Source organism: Magnolia sinica, chromosome 19, assembly GCF_029962835.1.
Source record: "Magnolia sinica isolate HGM2019 chromosome 19, MsV1, whole genome shotgun sequence".
Lineage (NCBI taxonomy): Eukaryota > Viridiplantae > Streptophyta > Magnoliopsida > Magnoliales > Magnoliaceae > Magnolia > Magnolia sinica.
In genome coordinates this window covers 4,969,972-4,985,196 of record NC_080591.1, presented here as the reverse complement: position 1 = coordinate 4,985,196, position 15,225 = coordinate 4,969,972, and positions in this window count along the sequence as shown.

The following is a 15,225-nucleotide window of genomic DNA, read 5'->3' as shown; positions in this document are numbered from 1 at the left end:
CAGCTGTCCACTTAATCTGAAATTTGTCCACGGACCATCTACGGTGGGCCCCGAATTTTGAACAGTTTAGGTTGAGTTGGTTTGCTCCGCGTGTACGATTTCTGAGTGCCCTCACATCAATTATTGCTCTTTCCTGTTTCTCTCAACCAAAATTTATTGTACACGTGTTGCCCTCTGGTTATCAAATTGGCATGTCCTTTTTTATCCATATCATCTAAATAATGCAGCATATCAGATGAACAGCTTAGATCTTATACACGTTCAGGAGGTCAGCTATCCGAAAAAGAGGTAAACAGACGAGCAAAAGATGGCATCCACATGAACCGTGAGAAAAAACAAAGTGGCCGTGCAAGGCGTGTTTGATTTTTAAAAGCACGATGTGAATGCCCCTGAAATGGGTAATTAATATCATTTCACTGGTTCGAAATTCCATCCAACTTTTAGTCTTGGAAATCGGTTCAAAAAGCCTATTTAAATTTGTGGACCCTAAGATGATATATATGATGTATCTATTCTTTTCATCTGTTCTAGCACAATAATTTTAACCATGAATCAAAAAATAAGGTAGATCTAACACTCAAATGGCCCACACCGAAAGAAACTGTGGCCCTAAAAGGTTTTTAATGGTAAGTGCTCGATTCTCCTTTTCCCATGGCGTGGTTCACTTAAGCTTTTGATATACTCATTTTTTGGCTCATGACATAAATTCATTAGACATAATAGATGAACGGTGTGGATAAGCGATATGCATAACGATGGGACCCACAAATATGTTATGACCTTCTATTTTTGCATTAAAAGATACATATAGGCCAATCAAACATCCAAAAAAGTGAAGTAAATACTTGAAAAATAATCATTACATATTTATGTTTTCCCGTGAATTGGAAAATCAAACAAGCCCTCAAGGAATCGTGGAGAAACACATGTCCAGCCCATCCAGTTGAAAGAGCCTACAACTAGAAATGACAACATCCAATCACATATCTTTGTAGAATACAAACTTATTACAACTACAAAAGAACATGAACCCAAAAAGTAGGCAAATTCAAGGCTCAAGTAAGCCCACCATGGTGGGGATTGAACGACTATTATTGAAACTTCTTGTTGCCATGGAAGATTTTGACCAAGCTTATATTTGGAAAATAAACATCATGCTGACCCTTACGAAGGTTTTAACAATGGCATCATTATCATGTGTTGCCCACTCAAGCCTTAGATTTGACTCTTTTTTGACTCATGCCCCTAAATGAACTATTAGAATAGATGGGCAACATAGATGTACATCACTAATAGGCTAACAGAGCCCTCCCTTCACTTCATAGTAGCATGACGATTCTCATTTTAAGTAGTACGATGATTCTCATTTCAAAACATGAGCCTGAAATTAAAGCATATCTAAAGCTCAAGTGGACCACATCACAAAAAATAGTAAAGAAAATGGCATTTCTTTTTTAAATTTTCATAAGTATTATATGCCATCCAGTCTATTTAGAAGTTCACATGGGTACAGATGAACCAAAAAAACACAAATATCAACTTGATATTGGGCTCCTGTAACTTACAAAATGCTTTAAGGATAAGCTTTTAATTTATACTATTTTTTATGTCCCATGATGTCGTCCATTTGAGCAATAGAACTGATTCACCGTATAGATAAAACACATACATCTATAGTGGGCCCCACAAAGCCTTAGTACTACCGTAATGGAAGGTGAGCGCCTCACTAAACAATCGACGTCCCGATTATTGGCCTCCACGTCGACAAGCAGAACAAAAGAGAAACTGACGAAATGAAACATGATCTGACAAATCCATTCATCAGGTGGGCTACATCGTACGAGTAAAATGGAGAATCACCAACGGCCTAAAATCAGAGTGCAATTGTACAACACCCGACGAATTGACCAGACGGGTTTTTAGACACTTGAAACATGGCGTGGATCTCCTACACGTGTGGTACTTTTGCACACATGCGATGATGCAACTGTTCAGCGTTCAATCTCTACTAGCGGAGCATTTCTCTCGTACCGTAACATATGCAATCAGAAACCGCGTTATAACGCCCTTTGGATAAAGCAAGCGGGCCGTTGGATGCAAGCATCTAACCACGTTAGCCACCCCCGCTAGGGATGTTGATAGCACTGAAAAGGAAAAGTTGGAGAAGTATGTCCACTCAGTCTGTCAGTTGAGCTATGGATCTGGGTGTACCTTAAAAGATGGTTGCTACGGGGTGATAGCATGCAACTCAAGTCATGGAAGTACATGTGTCAGACAGGTTTGGTTTTGATCGAGGCCGTTGATATGGTGGGAGTACCTTGATGATAGGCTATATCCTCAGAAAAAGTTGATCAGACTCTGGAAGAAATCTGATCAATGGCCTAAAAATTAACGGCTGAAGAAACAGTTTGTATGCAACCAGAAAATTTCACTAAATCTGGACGGTGGAAATATGATAATCCCGATTTATATAGACTAAGGATGATCACATGTTGTGTTACTCAAGATCAACGGCCAAGATCATCACTCATGTTTGACACGTGTGCCTTGAGAAGGGAGCTGCATACAACTTGTACGAGGAAAGTTGCACATTATCATTTCTTTCCGGAATATGTTGCTCTTTAAAGGACGTTGCATGTGGGCTTTTGATAAACGACGATAAGGAATCGGAATCGCCCGTGGCCGTTCGGTTAGGTAGGGAATGCGAATAGACGAAACGGTAGAGCTAGTGGAAAAGGAATATGATGTGGCCATCACTCCACATCCACGGTGCGTGTAGCGAGGTGATCTAACAATTGGAACCGTCCATTTAGCAGAACCTCCTATGTGTGGTCCATTTTATGATAATTAATCTTATCAGCATCGGTTGATCTTCTTCGTACTGGATATGCGCTTGTGTGGCCCACTTATGTGCAACCATTAATGATTTCATCCTGCAGTTTTTTTTTTTTTTTTTTAAGATCTCCAAGTAGATAACCAACTTCTTATTTGATCTGAAATATCAAATTTAAATTCAAATTTTTGAAAGGGCAATGATAAGAGAAATAGCTGGAATGTTATATAGATAATCCCTACTCCATCCAAACTTTTCATAATTCTATTAACTACTCTTTTTATAAAAAGCTTTATAAAAAAATTGAAGCATTTATTCATAAATACATTTATCTGGTTAATTTAACTAAAAGAAAATTGAGAAGAATAACAATAAAACATTCATGTTTTTATTAAATTGCTTCTGGACAATTCAAATCATGGATCATGTTTGTTATGACCGTAGGATCAGAAGAGTGATCGGGTCCTTTCCATTCTAATCCGGCGGATTGGTAGACGTGGACCATCCATCTTTTTGCTTTATGGACTATTCAATTTTGGTTGCTATTATATGAATTTCTAATAATGCTTGACATTACAAATGAAAAAGCCCCGCTTTATCAGAAGGGTGAGGCCATAATAAAAAGGGCAAAAAGTGTCATTTTCATGGAAAAGGTAAGTAAATATGGATTTTTTTTTTAAAATTAGGAGTTTTACTTCTAACATACTCACGTGATACTTTTTCATTAGTTATATTAGGCTCACTGTTGCAATTAATTTGATTCCACTCATTTCACACAGAAAATTTCTGACATTCCAATTGCAAAGCCATGTCCATTATCGATAACTGGTGTACTGTCCTTCTAAATCATGTAGGTGTTGTTACCATCAGATAAAAGTGGTATGCTCCGTCAGTTTTCCATGTACACACTGCACGTGCCAGTATGGCAAAATAGGTCCAAGATCCAATCTGTTTATCAAAACACCACCGCTATATTGATGCCCTAGTCCAAGAATTAGATTGATCCATTGGTTAGGTGGGCCATGGTTACAGCTCTAGAAAGCTTGGCTGAAGTCTTGAGACCCGTTAACCTGCTTCCAATATTGAGACTCTCACATTCGGAGGGGACTAGTTTTGTTTCTGGAAAAGGTGCTACAAACCTGGTGGATGGGTTGGATCTCTCGTCTATGCCATGCTGGCACATGTGTGGCATGTACACTAGCTTTATTGTAGTTCCGTATACCTTAGTTAGAGTTGGGCAGAATCCGACCCGATCCGAACCGAAGGCCTGGATCAGTGCTGATTGAGTTGGATAACTCAGATCCGATCGTACATCGGATCGAGTTCGGATCAGTGGTCAATTCGGACCGATCCGATCCGAATGAATTCGAATCAATCCAATCCGACCTGATCCGCACAATATTCATTCAACACTATTTACTTTAATGTTGTCCACTTGAGATTGGGATATACCTCATTTTTGGTTTAATATCATAAAATGATCTTGAAAAATAAATGGACAGTAGGGATGAAATAAAGACATCATGGTGGGGTCAACAAAGCACCAACTATCAGTCATTGGTTGGTGGCAGGGTAGCAGCCAATCCCTCCTCTGTGTTCAAGGCTTAAGGTGCATGGAGCACCAAGCTCTGACACAAAGCCAGGGAAAAGGTTCTATGCCGTCCAGCTCATGGAAACTTCTCATGAGGTCAAGCTGTGTGGGCCCCACTATGATGTGTGTCAAACATCAACACTGTACATTTGATGGGTCCCCTTTAAATTATGGGATATCACAAAAATCAGTCGTATATGGAACTCAGGTGGGCCATACCATCTAAAATCATGTGAAGACATTTCAAAAACATATAAAAGCACTTGGTGGGGCTCACCTAAAATTTGGATGCCTCATCCAAGTGGGACACACATAATGGATGGTCTGGATTTGTAAACCACACCTCAGTTGGCTCAAAAAATGATCATGAATGTTTTAATGGGAGGGTAACCGTAACCCCTCTCAACATTTGTATGTAAGTAGATTAGCAGGTGTACCACGCACCATGCCAGCTGGTGTATTGACATAAGCAAGTTCTGTGAATTCCATTATGAGGTATGTGTTATATCCAAACCGTCCATCTATTTGGCAGGCTCATCTTAAGGCTTAAGCCAAAAAATAATACAAATCTAAAGATTAAGTGGACCACACTGTAAAAAGCAGTGGGGGTTGAATGTCTACCATTGAAATAGAGGATTCGATCCGAACCGTTCCCAGGCTCAATTTCCCTGACCGAGTTGGACTCGGTTCCGGTCACAGCATTGCGACGGATCGAATTGAGTCAAAGGCCCGAACTCGGTCCTAGATCGAATCCAATTTAGGTAAGAACACTAAAAGTTTCAGACCGAGTCCAGTTGGACCCAATCCATCCAACTCGACTCGATGCCCACCTCTAACCTTAGCATCTAATCCGTTTAGATGTTGACAAAGATCCGGAAAAACACAAATATCAACTTGATTGTAGCTTTTAAAGATAATCTTTTAATTTCTAGTATTTCTTATTTCCCATGATGTCGTCCATTTGAGCTATAGAACGGATTCACAGTGTGGATAGAACACATACATCTATGGTGGGCCCCACAAAGCCTTAGCACTACCATAATGGGTGGTGAGCGCCTCACTAAACAATCTGCGTCCCGATTATTGGCCTCCAGGTGGACCGGCAGGACTAAAGAGAAACTGACGAAATGAAACATGATCCGACTAATACATTCATAAGGTGGGCCACATCCTACGAGTACCACTAAAAGCATAAAAGTTGTAAAGCAAGCATCTAACCATGAGATGATGTTAACGTTCCCTAAGAGATGGTTGCAAAGGGGTGATAGTATGCAACTCAAGTCATGGAAGTACACGTGTCAGATAGGTTTGGTTTTGATCGAGGCCGTTGATATGGCGGGATACCTTGATGATAGGCTATAACCCCAGAAAAAGTTGATCAGACTCTGGAAGAAATCCGATCAATAGCCTAAAAATTAATGGCTGAAGAAACACTTTGTATTCAACCAGAAAATTTCACTAAATATGGACGGTGGAAATATGCTAATTGCGATTTATATAGACTACAGATGATCACATGTTGTGTTCCTCAAGATCAACGGCTAAGATCATCACTCGTGTTTGACACGTGTGCCTTGAGAAGGGAGCTGCATACAACTTGTATGAGGAAAGTTGAACATCATCATTTTTTTTCCCGAATATGTTGCTCTTTAAAAGGACGATTGCATGTTGGCTTTTGACAAATGACGATAAGGAATCGGAATCGGAATCGCCCGTAGCCGTTCGGTTTGGCAGGGAATGCGAATGGATGAAAACGTAGAGCTGGTGGAAAAGGAATATGATGTGGCCGTCAGTGTCACTCCACATCCACGGTGCGTGTAGCGAGGTGATATATCAATTGGAACCGTCCATTTAGCAGCACCTCCGATGTGTGGTCCATTTTCTGATAATTAATCTTATCAGCATCGGTCGATCTTCTTCGTATTGGATATGAGCTTGTGTGGCACATTCTTAAAAGATCTCGAAGTAGATAACCAACTTCTTACTTTATCTCACATATCAAATTTAAATTCAAATTTAAAAGGAAGGCAAAGATAAGAGAAATAGATGGAATGTGACTGAGATAATCCCTACTCCATCCAAACTTTTTTATAAGCCTGTTAACTACTCTATTTATAAAAGCTTTATAAATAAAAATGAAGCATTTATTCATAAATGCATTTATATGATTAATTTACTTCAAAGAAAATTGAGAAGAATAACAAGAAAACATTCATGTTTTTATTAAATTGTTTCTTGACAATTCAAATCATGGATCATGTTTATTATGACCGTAGGATTAAAAGAGTGATTGGGTCCTTCCCATTCTAATTGGGCAGATTGGTAGACGTGGTCTATCCATCTTTTGCTTCATGGACTATTCAATTTTGGTTGCTATTATAAGAATTTCTAGTAATGCTTGACATGACATAATGAAAAAGCATCACTTTATCAAAAGGGTGAGGCCATAATGAAGAGGCATAAATGTTATTTTCTTGAAAAGATAAATAAATATGAATACCTTCTTACATGCTCACATAATACTTTTTCATTAGTTATAAATGGAACTAGATGGGATTAAGTGGGATGGAATTGACAATACCACCGATTAAATTCCACACTGTGTTTATTTTACTAGGTATATATGCATTATCTCCACTATTTTCTACTGTGGCTTATGTAAGCTTTTGATTTTCTTTATTTTTGACATATGCCATAAAACGATAACATAAAATGAATGAACGGTGTAGATATAACACATACATCACAGTGAGGTCCAAATAATTTGTTGAAATCAATACAATAAGAAATGATTTAACTTTTCAATCTTTACCTTCCAAACATAACATACAGTATTTACAAAATTATGAGATTTGCAAACAAAACATGACACAATGTCATCATTACAAAATATCAATTCCATCCCACTTAATTCCACATGCTAAACACCCCTTAGGCTCTTGTTTTAGATAATTTGATTCCACTCGTTTCATACAAAGAAAATTTTTCACATTCTGATTGGAAAGCCATGTCTATTATCAATAATTGGTGTATTGTCCTTCTCAATCACGTAGGTGTTGTTACCAGCAGATAAAAGTGGTATGCTCAATTAATATTCCATGTACACACCACACATGCCAGCATGACAAGATAGGTCCAAGATCCAATCTGTTTATCAAAACACCACCACTATATTGATGCCCTAGTCCAAGAATTAGATTGATCCACTGGTTAGGTGGGCCATGATTACAACTCTAGAAAGCTTGGTTGAAGTCTTGAGACCCGTTCACTTGCTTCCTATATTGAGACTCACATTCGGTGGAGACCAATTTTGTTTATGGAAAACATGTTCGAGGTGCTACGAACCTGGAGGATGGGTTGGATCTCTCGCCTATGTGCCATGCTGGCACATGTGTGGCATGTACACTAGCTTTATTGCAGTTCCGTCTGGAAACGGATTGACTACTCCCCCTGACACCGACCAATGGCTGGTGGCCGGTGCTCTATGGGCCCCAACATGATTTTTGTGTTTCATCCATGTCATCCATCTATTTTTACAGATCATTTTATAGTATGAGACCAAAAATGAGGTATATCCTAATCTCAAGTGGACTACATTATAGCAAACAGTATTGAATGAGCGTTGACCATTAAAAATATTTTGGGGGCTATAAAAGTTTTGAATCAAGCTGATTTTTTCTTTTTCCCTTCATCTGGGCCTGTATGACCTAATCAACAAATTGGATGTCAAATAAACAGTACACTGGCCTTTAAGAGGATTTTAATGGTGGATATCTAATCATTGCTGTTTTCATGTGGTGTGGTCCACTTGAGATTTATATCCCTCTCATTTTTGGAATCAAGCCATAAAATGATCTGCAAGAATGGATGAACGGAATGGATGAAACACATACATCATGGTGGGGCCCACAAAGCACAGACCACCAGCCACGGGGTTGGTGGCAGGGGGAGTAGTCGTCTACTGGCGGTGCACATTGAACCGGTAAAACCATGGAACCGGACCAAAACTGACCAAACGGTTTGGTTTGGTCTGGTTCTAGAGCGCGCCGGTTCCGGTTCCGATTCCAAAATTCAAAGAATCGATTACATCAGTTCGGTTCTCGGTTTTGCGCTTTGCAGAACCGAACCGATCCGTATAACCGAACCGTGGATCTGAATTGTGGAACCGAACTGTGGAACCGAACCTGGAACCGAACTAAGAACCCTTTGATTGTTTCCATATTTGACTCGTGATTTATAGTTTACAATGCACCATTTGATTGTTTCCATGAATTTTTTTTTGTATACCTTATACAGTATCTAAACCATTCATCAAATAGATCACAACACGAATGGACATGGGCTAAATTATATATAAAAAAAGATGCAATCGGGCTAGATCATAAAAAGCCCAGAATCGTAGAACCGAATTGGTTTTAACGGTCCGATTCCAGTTCGGTTCTAGGGTGCTAACGGTCCAATTCCGGTTCCAAATATCGTAGAACCGTTAGGAATGGTTCGGTTCCGGTTTCACCCCAGAACCGAACCGAATCGACCAATGTGCACCCCTACCGTCTACCTTAACATAGCTATTAATTGAGTTTTCCTGTAATCCCTGTGCATTGTCGCCTGTTGTGTGAGATTGATGGCATCACTAAGTGACACATGCACCCTCTCCTTTTTTAAACGGGCATAGATTAAGTACAACCCCCGCCTGTTCTGAGCCAGGGACAGGCGAGGCTCCAAGGGCCGCTGAGGGGTCACCATGATGTATGGATTGTATCTACACCGTTCATCCATTTTTTTTCATATCGTTTTAGAATACTAGACCAAAAATAGGGCATATCCAAGTCTTAATTGGACCACACAATGGGGATTAAATTTCTACCATTGAAAAATTCTTAGGGTACACAGAAGTTTTGGATCAAGATGATTTTATTTTATTTTTTTCACTTCATCCATGTGTATATGACCATATCAACAGGTTGGATGGAGAATAAACGATATGGGGATCCTGAGAAGGTTTCAATGGTGGGCATCCTTAGCACCACTTCTTCCTATGGTGTGGTCCACTTAAGCCTTGGATCTTCCTTATTTTTGTTCCAATTTTCTAAAATGATATAGAAAAATGGATGGACGGTGTGGATAAAAGTTGTATATCACGGTGACCCCTCAGTGGCCCTCGGAGCCTCCACCCACCCAAAGCTACTTATGAGGGCGTTTGGATCCAAGTTACTTTGGAAAAGTTACTTATGTCGTAAATAGCTTATCTTGATTTCTATTTATTCAATTGACAATAAGTTTGTTTGGTAAGGAACATACTTATCAATCAAAAAATAAAAAATCATGTTCTATATTCCACCATCATAAGCAATTATCCCTCCAGTTTGCTCAATTCCTTTTACATTCACCATCCAATGTATGGGGCCAACTTTTGATGTGGATCATTCATTGTATGGGCCCCACTTTTGATGTGGGCCATCCATCAGACATGGCCCACCTTAGATGTAGGCTATTCATTATCATGGCCTGACTTTTAATGTGCACCATTGTTTATGTAGAGCCCACCTTTAATGTTGGTCATCCATCAAGTGGGCCCCACCATCAATGTTACTGTCCATAATGTGGGGCCCACCTTCAATATCTATTGCCCATCATGTAGAGCCCACCTTTTAAGTGGATCATCCATCATATAGGACCCACCTCCAATGCGGGTTGTCCATTATGCAAGGCCCGCCTTGGATATGAGCCACTCATTATTCGGGCCAACCTTTAATGTGGACCGTTCATCATGTGAGACTCACCTTGATGTGCCATGTCCATCATGCAGCGCCCAACATTATTAATTGCTCATCACGTGGAGCCCACTTTTGAAATGGACTACCTATCATGTGGGCCTCACCTTCAATGTGGGTTGCCCATCATACAGGGCTCTCCTTGGATGTGGGTCATTCATCATTAGGGCCCATCTTTTGATGTGGAGCATCCATCATGTGGGGCCACCTCAATATGGGCCATCCATTATGTTGGGCCTAGCTTCAATTTCCACTGCCCATCTATCATGTGGGGGCACAGCTTCAATGTCCACTGCTCATCATGTGGTGCCCACCTTTGATGTGGATTGTCCATGTAGTCCCCACCTTTGAAGTGAGTCATCCATCGTACCAGCACAAGGCCCAAGTCAACCATGCATCAGATCCACTGCGTTTAGATGGGCACTTTGATGTTAGGCCATGGGTCCAAAAATCATTCCGAATGGAAATGCAGGTGTGCCACACCACTGAGAACGGTTGGGGGATGCCCAACAGATGAGACCTTCTCCACTGTTTGTGGGGCCCAAGACATTGTGTATATGCCATCTAATCCGTTCATCAGACGTTGCCCACTAGGATGAAGTGAAGTAACAAACATTAAATCATTCCAAATACTAGGTGTGACACAACACACGAATTTATATATCTTAGTCATGATTTAACGTAGTCTCCTATGTGGTGGCCCACCTAAGTATCAGATTGGTCAATTTCTGGGCTTCTACGGTGAGCATGAGTAGAACACAATGGACAGGTTGGCCCCACCGCAGCGAAAGTTGCAGTGGTGCCACTAACAAGTGATTCATGATGTGAAAGATCCGCTGAAAGGCAGCGGAATTTTGCGTGCGAAGTGAACCATTGGCCTCGCTTAATCATCCATCTGCAAGGCAAGTGAACCGCCACCATCTATTGAGTTGGTGCGTTGTGGGCCCTCCTAAACAGGGCAATTGGTTTGAGGTGGGCCCCATGTATGTGGAAGATAGCTGTCCACGAAGATGGCGCAGGAAAGGAGATAATGAGAGAGAAAAGGCAAAAGATTACCCTATGAACAACCATCTTACATTTTGTTCACCTATATGCATAAGTTATTCAACTGACTATTGGAGCATGTATTTTCTACGTGCTAACTAAAATGATCCACACTTGTCATGGAGGCCTGTGCATGGTTCATTTTGTTACTGTCAATTGTTGTAAAAAAATACTTGTATATATATATATATATATATATATGACACCTAGATCCATTGCTCAACTGGTGGATTAAGTGGAGATACCTCGTTTCAACACTTGAGATCTTGGTATCGATCCCTGGTGGGGGTGGCTAGCAAGGAGTGTGTGCACTGACATGGGTGTGTACTAACGAGCTAACCTAAAAAAAAAAAAAAGAAGAAGAAGAAAAATGATTCAAGTGATGCGAAAATATAAAAGAAAAAAGGTTAAATAAGAGTCAAAAAAGCCAAAACAAAATAAGAGACATGAATCATAGTCATATATGTGATTTAGCAATATACCTACACTGAGAGATAGCAACACATAACTTTTTTTTAAAATATATAAAATTTAAATAACATAAATGAAATTACTAGGCTTTTTTCTCTCACCCATACAAAAAATCACATACCAATAAATATCTTCAAAGATAAATTATCAAACAGCATACCTCTTTTTACCAATAGTCATCTTTATATGAACCATATCATGAAAAAGTATATCACGAAGTTGGAGGAAGTTGGCTTCACTTGTCTGTAAGTAGAGCCAGGTAGAATCTGAACCGATTTGAAAGATCCGACCCAATCCGACAAATCTAAATCGATCCGATGGATCTAACCCGGTTCGAAAAATCCGAATCGATTTGACGGATCCAACTCGATCTGAACTGAACCAAAGGTCGGGATCGGGTCGGATTGAGTAGGCCCACTTAGATCCGACCGTACATCGGATCGAGTTCGAATCAGTGGTCAATCCGGACCGATCCGATCCGATCCGATCCGATCCGGACCAATCCGATCAGGTCCAGTCGAGTATCTATATAAGCTCATTTTACATTTTTATTTTTACTTTTGAACTACCCTCACCCTCACCCGAACGAAACCCAAATCCATCTCTTTCTCAACCCAAACGAGCAGCACCGCACTCCTACTTTCTCTCTTCCTTTTTGCTTGGAGAGGAGAGCGAGCGCCTTCTCTTCATTTCTCCTTTTCTTTATTCTAGTTGAGTCTCTCTCTCTCTATCTACAAAATGGGAGATGAAAAACCCAAACCAAGCGGAATCTGACCTACTATGAAGCCGTTCATCAATGGTGGAGCTTCTGGAATGCTCGCCAACCAATAGACATGATCAAGGTAAAATCATCCATCCCCTCCCTTTAATTTTTTGCTTTTCTGTAATTTTAATGCCTTTTTCTTTGATGGGTCTTCACCAATTTGTTTTTATTGGCTAAACGATCGACATTTCGGAGAATCCAACGAGGTTTGATTAGTTGGTTTTTTTTTTTTTTATAGATCCTTGTACCCGATGCGAACTATACCCAATCCGATCCAACTCAGTTCGAATCAAGCTAGTAGTGCTTCAAATCGGATCAAGTCAAATGACCCGGACTCGGTCTCGGATCGGATCAAGTTCGGGTTAGTACATTGAAAATTTTGAACTGAGTCAAGTTGGACCCAATTTGGTTCAACTTGACTCGATGCCCACCTCTATCTGTAAGTACCCGAGGATGGAGAAGTCTTCGCAAGGAGATTTGTTGCATGAGTGGAATTAGGGGTCGTTTGGCACCATGGATTTGAGGGGATTTCAAATCCCTTGATTGTTTGACACCATAAATTAACCGCGGTTTCAAATTCCCTTGAAGAGGGGGTTTGAAATCCACGTTAAGAGTTTGGATTACATTTAAAATCATTCCAAGAGTTGCATGTGTAACATGTGTGTCACTAGACTATCATTCTATTGGGCACATGACCCACTAATGATATCCCAAAATAATTAGATTATCAATTGCATCACTATAGTTTTTTAATATGATGATCAACACTGTTTAGACATTGTCCATGTAAATCAACGGTTAAAAATTGTTGGTTAGTTACCCGGACATGATCTTGTGCCTGTGGCCCATTTAAGACTTAGAATTTCATCATTTTTGGGCAAAGCATATATTTCAGTGAGCTTATTACAACCATTGTGTCAAACATTACCTATGTCACCAATTAGAGATATTAAAGTTGATTTAGTAATTAAATTCAAACGGCGTTAAATATACCATTCATGGTGACTTTTGGATTAAAGTTGATTCCAAATCTTGGGGGTTTCAAATCTCTGCCCATCAGTTGGGGCAAGTCATATTAAGATGTAAGGCCAAAAAGATTGTCTATAGCTCAAGTAGACCCACAGTGGAAAGTTGGGATAGCAAGGCCTTGTAATCCAGCAAAAGAAAAAAGAGAAGAGTTGAGCTGAGCTGCCTCTCACCAGCCTTTTACTCTTTCAAGTGAGGATGCAGGTTTACTACAGCAAAGGTTGGAGGGAGTACACTACAGGAATGTCAAATGTGATTCTAAAAAGGGAAATCCAAAACTCAGGTGGGCCCACAATAGGGAAGATTAGTATGAGGACTCTCCATTGAAACCATCCAGTGTGTACCATGATGCTTATATGCCATCCAAACCGTTCATAACTTAATCCCCACCAAGATGAAGGGATAAAAAAACATCAGCCGTATACAAAACTTCTATGGCCCCTAGAAGGTTTCAATGGATGGTGTCCTCATTTACACTTTGGTAAGGCCCACTTGACATATATAGGCCTTATTTTTTAATCCCACATCTTAACATAAGCTCACCCCAATGATGGGTGGAGTGGATGTGACAAACCCATTACAATGGGCCCTACATAGCTTGTTGTTGCTCTCTACAGCAAAGGTGGGAGTAGAGGTGGGCATCGAGTCGAATCGGACCGGATTGAGTCCAACTTGACTTGATCCAATTTCTCAAGAACCTGACCCGAACTCGATCCGATTTGAGACGATCAAATCCTTGCTGGCCTGACCCGAACCAAGACCAACTTGGTCTGGGAAACCAAATCGAGTCGGATCGAGTTGAGTCTAGGGAGAGAGAGGGAGAGAGGAGGAGAGATAGAAGAAGATGTGGGAAACCGAGAAAGAAAGAAGGAGAGAAAGGAGGAGAGAAGGAAGGAGATGACGGAAAGAGGGAGAGAAAGGAAGAGAGGTGGGTGGGTGCGGCGCCTCCTTCAGGTAGAAAAAGAGGGGTTAGGGTTTGTTCGAATTTCGAATCGGATTGATTGGGATTGACCACGATCCGAACTCGATCCGATGTACGATTGGATTTGAGTGGTCATACTCGATCCGCACCGATCCAGGCCTTCGGTTCAATTTGGATCGGGTCAAATTCTGCCCAGTTCTATGTGGGTGGATTCAACTGGGAAGCGAATTGCATACTGAGTAACTCAGTACGCTAAGACTACTGAGCAAACTCTGTAGGGTCCGTCGTGATTTACATATTTCATCTACTATGTCCATCCATTTTAATAGATAATTTGATGGATGGAGCCCAAAAATGAAATATATCCAAATCTCAAGTGGACCTCACCATGGGGAAACAATGTGAATTGAAATTCTACCGTTGAAAATTTATTGGGGCCCACAGAAGTTTTGGATCAAGCTGATATTTGTGTTTTCCCTTCATCCATGTCTTTGTGATCTTATGAACATGTTGGATGACAAATAAACATTACTTTGGGCCCTAGCAAGGTTTCATTGGTGGAAGTCATTATTCCCTCTGTTTCCCTTGGTATGGTCCACTTGTGCTTTGGACATACTTATATTTTGGATTCAACCACTAAAATAATCTGTAATAATGGATGGACTGTGTGGATAACCCACATACATTCACAGCAGGCCCAACTGAGTTTTCAGTACGCTTTTATGGTACTAAGTAACTCGGTACGCAATCCCATTTCATTCAAACTGTTCAATCCGATCGCTGACCTACCTGGTGGCAACC